This window comes from Pleurodeles waltl, chromosome 4_2, assembly GCF_031143425.1.
Source record: "Pleurodeles waltl isolate 20211129_DDA chromosome 4_2, aPleWal1.hap1.20221129, whole genome shotgun sequence".
Lineage (NCBI taxonomy): Eukaryota > Metazoa > Chordata > Amphibia > Caudata > Salamandridae > Pleurodeles > Pleurodeles waltl.
In genome coordinates this window covers 928,868,688-928,886,549 of record NC_090443.1, presented here as the reverse complement: position 1 = coordinate 928,886,549, position 17,862 = coordinate 928,868,688, and positions in this window count along the sequence as shown.

Genomic DNA, 17,862 nt, shown 5'->3' with positions numbered 1-17,862 from the left:
TTGCGCCGTATTTACAATACAGCTCACAGTGGCTTTCATTAGGATAATAGCATCAAAATTATAGAAGCTATTGTGGTGCTTTGCTGCACTAACATCAAAAATGATGATGCTATTGCAGCAAAGCACAGGGAGGTCCATTGATTAAAATGGGTTTGTCATTTTAATGCCTTTTCTGAGCAGGCGTTAAGAATGACGGAAAAAATGGTGCAGTGAAATGTTGGAAATTTCACTGTGCCATTTTTTCAGATCTCCCTGCATCAGAACGCCCCCTTTGCATACATTATGCCTGGTGCAGGCATAATGTGGTGCAACGGTTTACAAAGTGATACAATGCAACCATTGCACCGCTTTGTAAATACGGCGTGGGAGAAAGACCTCCTTAACGCTGCCTTAGCATTAAAAAAATTATGCTAGGGTGGCACAAGGTGGCGCTAGTGGCTTATAAATATGCCCCGTATTGTGGCAAATGAAAATGTGCTGGGAAGATATTACATCATTCTGTGGTCTTAGGCATGCTCTGAAACTGAGGGAGTGAGCTTTTATTTCTCCCTGTTTCCATACTTTCACTGACCAATTGAAGGTTCTTGATACATTTCACTTCCTGGGCATTTGGTCATTCCAAAGTGTCACCAGCATCACAATAGGCATCTTGATGGCAGGCTGGGATAGCTAGCCCCGCCGTCTACACCAGATGCTGCACACACATAGGAGAGTATTATTCCTCAGTTTGCAGGGAACACAGGGCCATATTTATACTTTATGACGCAAAACTGCGCTAACGCAATTTTGCGTAAAATTTTTTAACGCGAGCTAACGCCATTTCTGTGCGTCGTGCGGCCGTCAAATTTATACTTTGATGCACGGTGGCGCAAGCCACAGATGTGAGTCTTTTTTTTTTACACACACCGCTGCGGCAAGTCGGAAAGCAAAACGACGCAAACGCGACGTAACTCGCTTTCCGATCCCGCACACCGTATATGCGGCGTTTTATGACGCAATTGCGCCAAAAATCGCCACAAACACAGCCATCTCAGCAGAGGAGAGCCAAAATGGATCCCAGATGCCCCTACAGACCCCAGGAAGATGACAACAGACCAGAAACCAGCCAGGAGGACCCACACAAGAACCAGGACACCTTTAAGAAGAAAAGAAAGTGTTGTTTCAGTGCAGAGGAGCATGACATTCTGGTGAAAGAGGTGACAGAACACCAGCACCAACTGTTTGTCACCTCAAAATTGCCTATTAGTAGGAGAGAGGCTATATGGCAACAAATTGTCGACAAGATCAACAGTGTGGCAGAAGTACGCAGAACAGTCATCGAGTGCAAGAAACGCTGGCATGACTGCAAGCGCAGGACCAAGGAAAAGATGGCCAGGAACAGGAAGGCAGCACTGCAGACTGGAGGTCGGAGTCCAGCACACCAGGAGCCCCTGGACCACATGGAGGTGATGGCCGCAGCCGTCATCCCTGAGGAGATCGTCACAGGGATTCAAGGACAGGACAGCGCAGATTACCAGGAGACAACGTACATGCAGGGTAAGTCGCATGGGGAATTAACATGCACTAATGTCAACTACAACTGGGGGGAGATACTGTCCACATAATGCATGGAAGTCATCATATACATGGAGTGGCATGGGCAAAGGGGGATGGCATGGGGGCATGGCCTGCACAGACAGAAGCTGGGGCACACCATTACACTACACCAACAAGAGTCCCATGGGGGCATGCTGACATGCCAACGATGGAGCAAAGGGAAAGCCACGCCAGGAGGGAAAGGCACAACGTCAAACTGACATCCCAGCACACGTCAGCCACCATACCCCCTACATAAACTAGGGCCCTATTAACAACCTCTAGCCATACTGACAACTGGAATGTAACTGCCACAACAGTTGCCACTACCACCTCCGCTCTGTGTGTAGCTCAAGTAGCCAATGGCAGTAACTTTCCCATGGATCATAAACACCTAAATTAGAGGGTTGGGGATGACAGCTCCAGTGATCCCCTGAAAAAAGACAAAGGCCCTAGTACTGTCAAATGTCAATGCCCATAGTTGTCGCTAACATCAGCCAATGTCAACACCAACAGGAGCTACACAGCACTAAGGACATACCCATGCTGCATATGTCAGGGTCCATCCTGTGCCTGGGTCACAATGTAACATCCCAAATGTCATACTGCTCAGACAACAGCATTGAGGAGGAGGACACATGTAACTGGTCACTGAAATACACCTGCACAGTCAGAGCAGGAAATAGGACACTGCTACGATTATCAGGGCATTCCAATGTACCACACATTCCCAACATCAGCTGTACACATTACCAATGCCAACATCCATATCGTGCCATAACAATGCTATGCATAGGATATGCCACATGTCAACTACATTAAAGTGGAAGTGAAAGATCAGAGACTGGGGCCGGTCCAGATTGTTAAGTGTGCTGCCAGTGCCATCAGAACACCCACAGCCAGTGATAGGCCTCACCATGAGAATGGATGTAGACGGAGGGTTGAGTAGGGCAAGAAGATGGCAAATCACTAATTGGCCTAAAACAATGCTAGAGGAGAGGATGCAGAAAAGTCCAATAACCTAATACTATACATGTGACATGCAGGTGGGCCATAGGCCTGGGAGAATGTCCATCTGAAAGACTGGAGCAATGAACACGAAACAAGATCACAATGTGAATTCATCACAAGGCAGGCATGTCACATCACTAATGCCACAACACAGACACACTAATTGTACCCTGTTTCTTTGCAGAGGAAGATGGATCTCCTGCGGATATGCCTGTCCCAGAATACCCTGATGACATGGATGACGAGCTGATAAACATTCCCCAGGAGACCATCCAAGAGGTCCTTGGAACCCTCCACACCCCACCTTCAGTCACAAGGAGGAGCACAGAACAAGCAGCCATTACAGAGGACCCACCCACCACCCCAATTGTAAGACCTGCCAGCTCCAATACAGCTGAGGACTCAGACGACACAGGCACCAGCTTTGAGCGAACTGTAGTCGGAGTACAGCGGGAGCTGGCCAAGGAGGTGCGGGTGGGGATGCAAACTATGGCAGCCAGCCTTGAGGGGGTGCGCTCGTGCATGATGTCATCTGCAGATCAGGCAGCAGCTATGCAAGCACTAACATCCATCCTGCAAGGACTACAACAAACTGTAAAGGAATTCACCACTGCAGTAAGGGAGCTGCCACAACACCTCGCACCCCAAACCTTCCACTGCATGCACAAATGCAATCATGACACCCTCAGGGCCGACCTGGCTGCCTACCATCGTGATGTGGCTGCTATTCTTAAGAATCAGCAGATCCTCCTTGCAGCGGTACTGCCCTTAATACCTTCACAGGTAGCAGCGACTGGGATGTCTGACTCCACCTCTTCTATCACTGAGGTGTGTGTTGCCTCTTCACAACCACCACCAACAAGGACAGAGGAGGCAACACACACATCAGAAGAAGAAGACATGGAACAGATCACACTCACACGGAAGAGTACCCGGAAGCACTAGTCCCTGCCACATGGCCAACTATTACCAAGGTCCTGCGTTTTGTCAAATGCCAGTCTTACAACAACTCTACTCAATGACTGGTCTGCTAACCACTGTATATGTTGTCAGCCTGCCCAGTGATTGTCTCTCTCTTACTAATTGGCAAATCCTGTCCCTCTGCACTGTCTGAAACATCACCCCAGCATGTCAGAAGCATTACCTTAACCCCTTGTGTAGGATCACAATGTAAGATGTCACTAGAATGGACTCACAATCATGGACAATGTACATATAGCACTACAGCACTTTTCAATAAATAGCACTTACACAACAAATCTGTCTCTGGGTAATGTGACACATCAACTGTGCAGTAGATAACTGAAATGTGCCTGCTGTCAAATTATGTAGCCTGTCAGTACAACTGTCCTGATATAATGTAGTCAGATAAATCTGCACAGTGGCCAGGATTGCATCATACTCTGCCCTTCCTGAGGGTAATATCTGATGAAGTGAGAAACCATACACCATCATGCTGTGTTGGACAGAATAATGCTTCCTCAGGGGATATCTAAGTCATCAAATAGTGGCAGCAAAATGTTGTCACCATGCAATACTAACACATATAAAAGTGCACACAAATCTAAGCAAACACTACAAAAACAGCATGAATTAAGCTGTCTGAGTTTAAATCCAAATAGGTAATCATGCTGAACAGTGTCACAAATGATCTATGTGAGTAATGAAGACAAGAATACAAGAGTGCTTACGATAACTCATCTTATAAGGGTGCCCCTCAACATCACACTGCAGTCAGACCTAAAACTGTTCCCCCAATACCAAGTCTGGAAGCACTGTTTGTGACGTAGAAAACATACTAATCGAGAAAAACACTTTGTGATCCATGTTACCTGTGATTGGTGGTTGAAACGAATGGTGGAATCTTTCCAAGGTAGCTCTGGGGTAGCTGCCATTTTACAGCTCAGTTTGGATTTGTTAGTAGCATAGGACACAAATGTAATAGAACAAAATTCATGTAGACTAATGCCAAGGCCATGATCAAGTAGCATTTAACACATACTGTAAAGGGTTAACTATATATTTATTAAAAGCTAATCACAGAAGAGGAAACTGAAGGAAAAGTCTCACCTACCCTAATGTACCCTGACTACTATTAAACACAACTGTCCCTAACTAACCTTAGCTAAACTTACTTATCACATGTAACGAATCGTTCTAAACATCAACCCCCCACCCCCCATTATGAGATGGGACACATGGAGGACAACACATACTAACCTACACACATACTATACTATCCTAAACAAATATATATTTTTTGTTATTTTAAAATTTTATTATTTTTATGTTTTTTTTTGGTTTAATTTTTTTAGGAAACACACAAGAACCCCAACATTGCCATCCACCCACCCACACACTTAATAAGTAAAAGTAGAAAGAATCATGATCCCCCCAACCCCCACTAACACTAACTAAACTAACAGCCTATACTAACCTAACACTAATCCCCCTAAGCCCACTAAGTATGAGAACAAGGAAAGAGGAGGGAGTGGAGGGGAGGGAATCATGTCCATTGTAAAATAAGTCTAGAGGTTGGCTCTCCGAAGGGTCCGCTTGATCGACTTAACACGCCTTTTAATGTCGTGGACATCCCGGCTTAGATTGCTAACCCTCCTCAATACACAGTCCATCTTCCTTTCCATTTCCTGGAATGCTTCCCGGTCAACAGTTGGTGCTGGGGCTGTCTGGGTACCGGCAGAGGAGGTCTGTGGGCGTATGGAGCCAAGGCCAGTGGGCTGTCCTGCAGCTTTCGCAATGCTGGGGCATGGGTGCACAGCTGACGTAGGGACAACAGTCCCCGCTGTGGGTGGGGCCACCTGGGGAGAACCGGTGGTTGTGCTGGTGGTGGCTGTGGTGGGCAAAGTTGGGCCACCCTGTGGTGAAGCCCACCATGCTCCGGAGGCCCGTTCCGCCTGGTATCTACGGGCCATCCTCCTGAACCCCGACTGTACCTGCAGTATGACGGGTGTCATGTTTGCAGCTGTGAAGACAAAGGCCAACAATTTACCATAGGAACTGCATTGTGTGAAATGGCACAAGCGGTCAATCTGACAATACATCTACTGTACTTGTAACAGCTCATATCACCATACAGATCATTGAATGTCTCTGAGGAAGTACATGGCAGGCCTGCCTACAAAGGTCATCTCACACATAGCACATCCAAAACCTACAAGATGGGGAACAACTGGCAAGAACTTGCCATCTGAGTTCTGACAGTTGTCAGCTAACAATCATGCTGCACATCCTCCGCCAATGCCTGGGCTACATATGTCACTGTATGTGATGAAAAACAAAAGCCACATGGTCTGCAAGTTGTAATAGGACTTGCTAGTACAGTACTCATGTGCCATACCTGAGTGTGTATACTAGGTTCCGAGCAAACATTCAAATATTCACATGTATGTGTAACATACTGGTAGCATCAGTCCTAGGTACCCTATTCACAAACCCATGCCTGTGTTTGAGGGGGGGGGGGGAAGAACAACAAACAATTCCAAACAACATGCACACCCAGGAGTTTATAGAAAGCTCAACACGTGTTTGGCTCTACATACACACCACAGGCAAGGTCTATCAACAATTAGGAGTCTGCAAACCCTTGACCAATCTTAGCACCACACATGTCAGGAAATGCAGACCATGGTCCACATCATATACTTCCAGTGAGGCATGACTTTCAATAGACACAGAGTAGCAAGAACACCCATGATCATGATTTGCATGCACACCTAGGCCATTGCACTCAAGTTCCACATACTTGTAGTACTACTATTGGAAGTACATGCTGCCAGAAAGTTCAACCTACAGTTTAATAAGTAAATTGGTGAATAGGGAAGCAGAAGTCTTTTGGAAAGCAATTTGCAGTACCAATCTGGAAGAATGTGAGTCTGACATGCAGACTCAATCTGAGATGAGTTCCAGTGCGACTCTTATTGATACAAGTGTAATCCACATGACTCACCCCAGTTCTCATTGCGGGCCCTACAGGAATGCACTACAATCCCTAGATACTATAATTGGATAAGCATTGGGCAAGTCAAATTTTTATAAAAACTGAAATCCCACTCATGGAACAAGACAAATGATTGGCCAGTGCATCACACCTTGCTATGTGTTCAACACACAGGAGTCCATCACAAATCACCAGCAAACACAAAACATAACAGACATATCAACACTTACTGTAGGTGTCGGGGTCCTCAAATCGAACCACCTCTCCCACAGTGTAGGGTGCCGGTCCACCTGTAAAGCATGGAAGGAAGAATGTGCTCAGAATCTGTGCACTGACTAACAATTTCAAAGACAAAAACAATGTGTAAGCTGACATAAGTAATGAAAGCCTTTCAGACATGCTTATACTGCATCAGATACATCACGGCCAACATGTACATAGCATGGGTCTCCTGCGACAGTTACACACAGATCTACACACATGCAGTGGCCCTGACTATCATGAGGTGGCAAACATGCCCCTTCATTAGTGACCAGAAATAATAATGGTGTATATTCGTCTCATCATGTGCATCCAAGAGAGACATCCAAAGGCTGGTTACTTGAGGACTGCATTACCTGTCAAACAGCCTATGTGGCCATGACACATTTATGACATATAGGTACAATGTACAGAGGGGCAGGGACTTTTGTAAGCCCTCATGTTGTTACAGTTTCTTCATTTGATGTGGCCCAGCAATGGTGATTTGCACCAAACATAGATATTTGTACCCTTGTGCATACCTTTGGACTGCCATCCCTAATCGGAATGTGGCACAACAAACACCAAATACCAGTCTAAGATGTTAGCTGAGGGCACCTTACTTCTTTTCCCAATGTTTTCAAGTCCAGATCTGACATGTATCCAAAAAATATGAAGGAGCACATTAATCCCTAACAAGCATAGAACTTCTGTGAACGCTTTCCTTACACACTCACCAGACACACATGAGACATATGTCTGGGCCACATTGCAATCATCAATTGACGTGAAGGCAGCACTCATTTTCTGCATCATGTAGTGTTTCCAAAGTCAGTCTAGCTATAGCGTCAACATATGTTGCAATTATTTTAGTACATCTATACTTCACTGGCGAATGTGACCTGTAGAGTCATGATTGCCTCATCTTTTGTTTTGTTGTCCTACACAAAGGCGGCACTAAATTACATTAAGCAAAAAGCATCCTGTAAGTTTGCGGAGCATGAGCTGCCTGACAGCTAGCATTTGTGATCCTTCATATAGTGCATCAATTACCCTGTATGTTTCCGCAGCATTACACACAGTCAGCAACTTAGCTGGCAGATATTGTACCAATCATCTGATGTCATTACAGAGCTTTTAATTGTACACATTTACATGATCTGTACTCACCAACAGGGCCACCAATCATGATTCCCAGGTGGTCCAGCAGATCTCGCTCCCTGGAGATGAGGTCAGCCCTGCGGTGCTTCAGCTGGTGGTCATTCCTCTGGCTCTCATATACGCGCACCAAGTGATGCAGCACCTTTCTCCACCTGACTTTTCGCGCCTCAGTGTGATACCCCTGTATCACCCTGCCCCCTGCCTCGATCATGATTGGGAGGAAATGGCACACCAGCCATATAAAGACCCCCAACTCCTCCTCACCCATCCTGCCAAGACGTGGCCTACCCGACATCTCAGCACAGAAAAGGGGAATAGGTGAGAAAAAAGAAGAAGAATGGAGAAAAGGGGGAAAGTAGGGGTCCGAAAAAACAAAGTAAACTTAACAACTAAAAGAGCCCAACGATCCCCAAACTAGCAATACCCACAACAGACTCCCACAAACAACAAATACACTACTAAACTGGACAAATGTAAACAAAACACACTCAGACAGTATGAACAACAATATTTAATTCACAAACCAACAAGTAAGATAGCACACAGAACACCAAAGTGCAAGATCACTGGACAACACTCTGAACACAGCCACACAGTCTAGAAGATTCACAGACTGCAAAGTGAAAGTGAAAGTACACCCACTGTACAAAATCTGTAAACAGGATATCCTATTACATCACATCCAGCATAAAATGGCAGCCGGTTTTTTCGATTATGCGTAATTGTTTCACGCATACAGCTTGTGCGTCATATTTTTTGACGCACAGGAGTGAAAATAATGCCGCTTCCAAATAATATTAATTTTTGGTTAATATTATTTGGATACAGCATATTTTCACTTCTGTGCATCGAAAAATATGACGCACAAGCTGTATGCGTGAAAAAATGGCGCATAACGAAAAAATTCTCTATTTTAGGGCCAGATGTATCAAGCGATTTTGCATTCGCAAACGGTGCGAATCGCAAAATACTGCCGTTTGCGAATGCAAAAATGCCTTTCAGAATGTATGGAAGGCATTCACAGTGCAATTTTAAAGAATCGCTAAAATAGCGATTCCTTAAAATTGTGCCCCCATTTAGATATTTGCAAATTGCGATTCTCTAAATTGGAAATTGCAACTAAGGAATCCTTATTTGCGATTTCTTAAGCACTTGTATCAAGCATTTCCTAAATGCGAATTGGGCATTTAGGAAATGCAATTACCACCAACAAAAGTTTGGTGGTAACCATGTGCAAATTACAAAAATTCATTTTAAATGCATTTTTTAAATTGACATGTAGCGCACACATGCCCCTAAGGCATGTGTGTGCTTCACGTGTCCGTAAAAATATTTTTGGGGTGCAGCAGAGGGGGCCTTTGGCCCCCAGCACCCTGTGATTTGCATTTCCTAAATTGCTAATTCCTAACTGGAATTCGCAATTTAGGAAATGCAAAACCATTTTCAGCAGGCCCATAGGTGCAAATGGAGTTGGATTCTCTATTTGCAATTTGGTAATAGCATTTGTACATTTTAAGAAATCACTATTACGGAATAGCAAAAATCATACATACCATTTTGCATTTCTTAAATAGCAATTTCTTAAAATTCCCTATTTAAGAAATGCAATTAGTTTTTTTGATACATCTGGCCCTTAGTGCATTAACTGGTTTAGTGGCATGTTTCAATCTTCATGTTAGGTTACATTTGGGACACTACTGTGATAGGCTGCTTGCAACCACTTTGGTGATTGATGGTGTATGTTCATATGTGAGACATCATACTGCAGCGGACAATGCACCACTACTTCCTTAACTGGAGTTTGACGGTTGGCTGACGCACTAGATGACCATATGTGTGGCCTACTTATATGTCTTGCACAATTAGGCCATGTTTGCCATCAGGGGAGGATAGCAAGGTGACGTACATGGGTACAATACCTCAATGCCTATGGCTCAGTGTGTGTGCAGTGGCCACTAATGTAGTTGTTGACCCAGTGTGTGTGCATCACAAGATGCATTATTGAAAATATGCTTGTAGAATGTGTAGTCAATGTGTCCATACCATAGATGCAAGTAAATGTGGAAATGAGATAGGACATGTGTTAGTCATACATGTAGCAACATCCGTTGTGTGCCCTTCCAAGGTTTTGGGTAACGTAGACACCACAAATGGAAAAGCATGCACCAGATAGATGGCTGATATTTGGTCATGTAAATTGTCCACAGTTTCACCATCCTATGGTCCTAGATTTTTGTAAACAGCTTCCTAGGCACTTGTTGGTGAATCTCACAGTGAGTCAGGCAAATGCCTTGACAAAGTGGGTACCATGTAATTGGGCCAGACAGCCAAAGGTGAAGCAGAAATGCATTATGACGCCACAGTTGAGATCATATTACTGAGCCACAACTCTCCAGTGGCTGTGGTGGACCAGCATACGAGGCAGCCTGTGTCCACATATTTCCAGTGATCAATTGCACAGAGGTGTCTTGTTCATGTGTGTGGTCCAATGTTGATCCTGTATAAATTGTTGAGGTGTATGTTGTCACTGTTACGTCCAGGTCTCATCATGAGTCAGTGGCAGCTAATCGTGTATCTACTGAGTATCCTTCAGAGATAAATCTGAGTAAAGTTAATGAAGACATGCGAACCTACATGGGGATGGTCCCACCCTGTCACTGAAGACTTGTAATGAGACTTTCAACTGGGCAACCTTGGTGTGCTGAGTGAGAGAATGTCTCAGGTGTCATGTTCCGGCAGGTGTCATTACAACATTTGTACACAGGTTGGCCTCTGTGAATCCCACTGCATCTGGGAACATCATAGCCTCTGTGCATATTATTTTGGCAGCTATTCACCACACACGGCCCATCAATATGTTGTGAACAATATAATTCAGCGTGTGAACTGTAAGGGTCCTAACATGTTTAGACTTTTCATGGACCTTATCTGAGGTTGCTGGTTCTGCTGGAGGGCACGTACCCAATCCCAGGCTATGACCCAGGTACACTGTCACACTTTGTAGTTCAGGCATTAATGAGACCCAGACAAGGGATGGGCCATGATTTTGCTATTCAAGGGCAATGTAACAAATATGGTACAAATAAAAGGCAGATGATGCTATACAATGTATTTGAGTATGCATTGATGACGCACATGACAAAATACCCTCTGAAGAATGAGAGGTTTTGTAAAGCAAGTGTGGTACATATGTAGCCACAGGGAATCTTTAGGGTGACCCACAGACAGGTGCCAGTCAGGCTGACAGGATGCAGGGTCAATCAGGATCCAGCAATTTCACAAGTTACATGATCAGTGGTCTGACTAAGCCTGGTCGGAGGGAGCACTAGACAGTTGACATGTGAAACTGTGTATGTCCTGTGTTTTTTGAAGGTGACACATGAACCCAAGGGCTGTGTTACACGGCTTCATTAGCAGCAATGCTTAACGGTGTATTTGTCAAAATGTCAACTTCAATGCTGTTCGAGGCATCAGCAGGGGTAGTGCATGTTAAAATGGCTGGTGTGCATGGAGGTGATCACAGGTGTGGGCTGCATCAGTCTCTCACAAGTCCTGTAGGTGAGATTTGCATTCAAATGGCCAACAGTACCTTTCACATGGGAAGCAATCTACAGGTGATACCAGGGCTTAGAAACTACAAGCCAGTGTATTATTTGACCTGACGTCCATGCAGTCAGATAGTACTATGACAATGGTATACCATAGGAAAGGGTGTAGCACACTGGATGACTCTTGTTAGTCTGTGTGTGTAGAGGAGGGAATATCAGGGTACACATATTCGTATTCCAGGGACCTCTTCAGACAGGTGGGTTGTGACCAGGTGCATGGGTGTGTCAGGAGTCGGGGAATTGGCTGACATGTACATGGAATGTCATCTGCGCAATGCTTGTCATATGTGTGGCACTTGTGCTGTCTATGTTCTGCTTATATGGAACTAAAGTCACAGATAGTCGTTGCAAAGATTGGATGTACTTGGACTTACTGCTGCCAAGGGTTTGGTCATACAATCCTGTTACTGAAGCAAAAGCACATCAACAGCCTCATGTATGAGGCTTGTTTTCCCCTAATTGAGTGATGGTGTCCTAGTTGTGTGCCATATGCTGCGATGAACCATGTTTCCAACATTTATGTGTGTAATAGGTGTGGTCCTCTGCTATTGCCCTTCAAAGATGAAATGTACAGGATCTCAGTCATTTACAGTGTGTGTGTATGTGACCGTTGCATGATACACATCACAATTGTTCTTGGATTTTCTGTGTCCTGATCGGTATATCTGCAATGCTCCATAAGGCAACACTCTTCTTCTGATAGTTAGAGCTAAAGGTGTGCACAAATGATTAGCCAGACCATGATGTGGTGTTTATTATCAGTGTTTATTTACATTGGTTCATAAAGTGGTGATGGTGATTATATTTAAAAGAAATTGTTAACGATATGTTGGCACCTACGCAATCCAGCGGCCGTGTTTTGTTCTACCCCCTCATGTTGCAGGCCAGCATCCTCCTCTTCCTCCTCTTCAGGCATGTGTGGGTCTGGGTCCAGGAGGGGAATGTTCCTTCTTATGCAAATGTTGTGCAGGATGGCACATGTTAGGATGATCTTACAGACCATTTCAGGGTAATACAGGAGGCTACCACCAGTGATGTCGAGGCACCTGAATCTCGACTTGAGGATGCCGAATGTCCTCTCGACTATGCTGCGTGTCCTCCTATGTGCGTTATTGTAGGCACGCTCTGCTGCAGTACTTGGGTTTCCAAATGGTGTCATGATCCATGGCTGGATCCCATACCCCTGATCAGCTGAAAGAGAAAGTGAATGGGATCATTTAGATGTAGCTTGGCCCATTTATATCAGCTTGCATGGCAGTAGTTGTCTTGTGTTGTCTGTGACTCTTTTGTGTTATTGTGTTGCATCCTAGGCTTGTAGGATGTACCATCTGCATTGTGTTGTTTTGTTGGCTGAACGAGTGTTTGGCTGGTGAGTGGTTGTCAGCAGTATGTTTAGGAATTTGCAGTACAGTGTGCCCTCCCTTGCACTGTGACTTGTGATACAGGTGTCCCTGTGTCTTCATTGGGGGTGAGATGATAGTTCCATACACAGGTTAAATTTGACAGTGTTGTTAACACATTCATATCAATGTACCATGTACATCCCATAACTTTAGACTTATGCAATGGATTGTTGTAAACATGATTGAAACGCTTACTATTTGCAGGTGACATTTAGGCAACTCACTCCAAAAGCTGTGACCACAGACGTCTTAACATTAGGCTGTACAGTATTGTCAGATGTGTGACAGGTTCAATGGTGACCAATGAAACATGGCTAGCGATGTCAGAACCTCAGGGTGTTCTTGTCGACATGTTGCTGTTGTGGTGTATGTGTTGTGTGTCCTAGAGGGTTGCTGTGGAGTGTGTATATTAGTAGGTTTTAGTACTTACCAACAAGTAGTCCATTGCCATACCGTCCATCCTGGAAGTGTTGATTGATGGTGCTGTGACGGAAGATGAATGAGTCATGGACAATCCCAGGATATTTAGCCACAATGTTGATGATCATTCCTTGGTGATCGACAATGGCCTGCACATTGATGGAATGTGTGTGCTTCCTGTTGCGGTAGAGGTGTTCAGTTGCAGCAGGTGGCACATGGCATACATGTGTGCAGTCGATTGCACCAAGGACGTGTGGGACTCCACTAATGAGATAGAACCCCTGTTTTGTTTCCTGCTGCTTCTGCAGTGTGTTAGGGAAGCAGATGTGGTGGGCTGTGAGTCTGATGATGGCATCCAGTACTTTGGGCAAGAAGGCAGAGAATGATGGCTGTGATATTCTGGCAACCAGGGCACCAGTTGTTTGAAAAGAGCCACTTGCCAGCATGTGGAGTACAGCAAGCAGCTTGGTTTGTGTTGGGATGGTGCGGGGTGTAAGCAAGATTGGTACCAACTGTGGCTCTATGTTGCACAGAAGGTGCTGAATGGCTTGCCAGTTCAACCTGTACCTCTGGATGATGTCATGTTCTCTGAGGCCATGAAGAGTCGTTCTGGTGTGGAATATCCTCTCCTGCCTTCTGCGCTGCCTTTGGGGTCCCTTCTGGTGTTGTGGTAGCTGCTGTTGTTGTTGCTGTGCTCTGCGTCTACGTGCATGCAGGATGAGAAGCACCTCCATGTCTCCCTTTTGCTGCTCTGCTGTTGCTTCTGTGTGTTCTGATTAAATACAGGTGTGTTTGCCCCATTTTAACGCCTGCCCTGACCCAGGCGTTAAAATTTTATGCAAATCGGGCTGTGCGTCATTTTTCGAGTCCGCATCCCGGCCATGCGTCATTTTTGCCCGGAAGCATAAATACGACGCACGGCCGTTTGAGTCATTTTTTGGACGGGAACGCCTAACTTGCATATTGTGGGAAAACAGGGCTGATTGCAGAGGCCCCCTAACTTTTTGCCCCCATTTTCCACTTTATGCTGGTGTTTTCCTGACTCTGATGGTGCCCTGGGTACTGCTAACCAGTCCCAGGGCCTGTGCTCTGTGTAAAATGGATATGCAAATTAGGCTAATTATAATTGGCTAAGTTAACCTACCTATAAGTCCCTAGTATATGGTAGGGCATGTAGGTTTAGGGACCACAGCATAGGTGGTGCACACCTAGGTGCATTGCTGAGGTGCCCAGTGTCATTTTAAAAGCAAGCCTGCCTTGCTGGCTGCTTTTAAATTAAAGTTATATGCAAATTCGACTTTGGAATTAAAGGTACTTCCAAAGTCTTAAACTACCTTATTTTTACATATAAGTCACCCCTAAGGTGTGCCCTATGTGCCCCTAGGGCTGGGTGCCATGTAACTATAAGCAGGGACTTTATAAAAATAGATTTATAAGCCCTGGTGAGGTAAAAACAGCCAAATTCGTTTTTCCCTCATTGAAGTAAATGGCCTTCATAGGCTAGAATGGGCAGACTTTATTTTAAATTTTAAAGTCTCCTTAAATGTTGCATACCAAGAATTTGGTATCAAATTAATTGTTGTAATAAATCCTACAACTTCCAGTTGTTGGATTTAATATAACTAGTTCAGGTAAAAAGTTTAGACTTTACCTAAAAAGTTGCCAATTTCAGCTCTGCATTGTTTTTGCTGCTGTGCTCTGATTGGCCAGCCTGCAGCAGCTTCTGCCAGGCTGCCTTGATTAGGTGTGAAGTGGCCTGACTTCACACAAAGGAATGTGCTTGGGGGAGAGAATCTCCCCTCAGCAGATGGTGAGGCAGGAAGGGGGAGGGCTGCCAAACTGGTCTTCAAAGGCAGAGAAGGACATTTGCAGCACCCAGCAACACCCCCACATCCTGCAACCCCAGACAATTAGGTGCCCCCTTGATTAGATTAGGAGAGGGCAGGAGAGGGGTGTGTTTATGATTTTTAGCCACACCAGTGGGTGGGCTCAGCCAGATGTAACCTCCAAAAATCAGATTCATCCATGTTGGATTTTTAGAGACTGTTGCCTTCTGGGATGGATTTTTGCCACACTTCCCAGGAAGTGGTCATCACAGGGGGACGACCCTGTCCCTGATTGGAGAACCAGGGCCCCCCTGCTTTTCACCCAGGAGCAAGGATAAAACTGGCAGACCTGCACCCACGCCTCAGATCCCCTCCAGAATTCAACAAGAAAGGAACTAAAGAAGAAGAAGGACTGCCCTGCTGGACCCCTGGCCTGCACCTGGACCCTGCACTCAGAAGGACTGCACCAGCTGCACACTTGGGCTTCACCACAAGAAGGACTTTGCCTGGCTTCAACTGGTTCAAGGAGGGAATCCCTGTTTGCTACAGGTGAAAAATTGCTAAACCAGAGTCCCCTGCACCAACTCCTGAAGAAAGCGACCAGCTGACCACTGTCCAGTGGCCAAAAAGGAGTTTGCGCCAGGTGCATTCTGGGAGTTGAAGTCCGCACCCCCCAAGGACCATCACAGAACTTCTGGACCCTTGGGGTGAGCTGTGGACCCCAAAAGAACCTTAAAAGAACATCTGGGTGAAGCCCCTGAAGTTTGGAAAAGATTTGAGAATTTTTGGAAAAAAGCTCCAGAGAGGGACCGACCCGCCGTGGAAATTCTAGCCGGCTTGCCTCAACCGCGACCCGGCCTGACTTCGTGGTTCGTCCCGGTAAAGAAAAACATCCAAAAAAGAGACTAAGGGGGTTATTCTAACTTTGGAGGAGTGTTAATCCGTCCCAAAAGTGACGGTAAAGTGACGGATATACCACCAGCCGTATTACGAGTTCCATAGGATATAATGGACTCGTAATACGGCTGGTGGTAAATCCGTCACTTTTCCGTCACTTTTGGGACGGATTAACACCTCCTCCAAAGTTAGAATAACCCCCTCAGTCCGAACGTAAAAAGTTGACCGGGACCTCCCAGCCATCGTATCCGAGAAGGGCTCCATGGACGTCGGATCAAGATCCAGGTTTACCACGGTCGAAGGATTTTCATCTCGAAAAAACGACTAAGTCCGAAGGTAAAAGTCTCCACCGAGGAAACCCACATTGCGTATCCGGACAAGGGCTCCAGGAGGTCGGATTCAACTGGCAGGTTCGTCCCGGTGAAGAAAAACTTCAAAATAAAGACTAAGGGGGTCATTCTGACCTCGGCGGTAAAAGGCACCTACCGCCGGTCAGAAATCCTCCATAATGCCGCCGCGGTCGCGGAAACCCGCCACGGTCATTCTGACCCGCAGAAGGCAAACCTCCGAAAATCCGACCGCCACAACAGACCGCCAGACCAGCGGTCGGCGGAAAGGTGGAGGTGACCAAACCTCCACCGTCACGCCAACAGAAATACGCCCATCCCATTACGACCCACGAATCCACGCGGCGGTCATTCAAACGCGGTATTCCATTGGCGGGACACACCGCCGCGGTCAGAATACACACAAACGAACAAAACTCAGCCACATTGGACGATTTGAATCCCACACACCTGATACACATACACACACCACTCCCACACACACAATACAATATAAAACACACACCCATATCACCCACAAACCCCTACGCTAAAAAATTCGTCAAGAAGGCAAGAGCGAGACACCAGCATCCAAAAAATAACAGCCACAGCCACTCAACACCATCACCCACACACTATCCACACACAAAACAACACACACCACCACACTCAACTCACTTAAATACACATACTCCACCCCACACATCATACACACCACCCCATGGCACCCCAAAGACAACCCCGCTTCACAGACGAAGAACTCAGGGTCATGGTGGAGGAAATCGTTCGGGTAGAGCCCCAGCTGTTCGGCACACAGATACAATACACCAGCATTGCCCGGAGGACGGAGCTATGGCAGAGGATTGTCGACAGGGTGAACGCAGTGGGACAGCACCCCAGAAATCGGGAAGACATCAGGAAGCGATGGAACGACCTACGGGGGAAGGTGCGTTCCATGGTATCCAGGCACAACATCGCCGTGCAGAAGACTGGCGGAGGACCCCCACCTCAACCCCCACAATTCACATCATGGGAGGAGGAAGTCTTGAACATCCTGCATCCTGACGGCCTCGCAGGAGTCGGCGGAGGAATGGATACTGGTAAGTTGAAGCTTCACTACTGCTTCCCCCCCACCTGCATGCCAAATCATACCCCAACCCTCACCCCCATCCTCGAACCCCACCCTCACCCCCACCCCCACCACCATCCTCACCCCCACCACCATCCTCACCCCCACCCCCAGCACACCTATTCCCCGCCAATGTCTCACCATCACAACCCACACATCCCAAAACCTAGGCCTGCATGCGTCCACTAAGCATGGACACCCATCACCAAAGCATGCCCAATGCATATACACATCCCCCCCACAAGCCACCCTCACCAAAGCCCCCACACACGAATGCCAGCACTTGGGGACACGAGAACCCACAGATA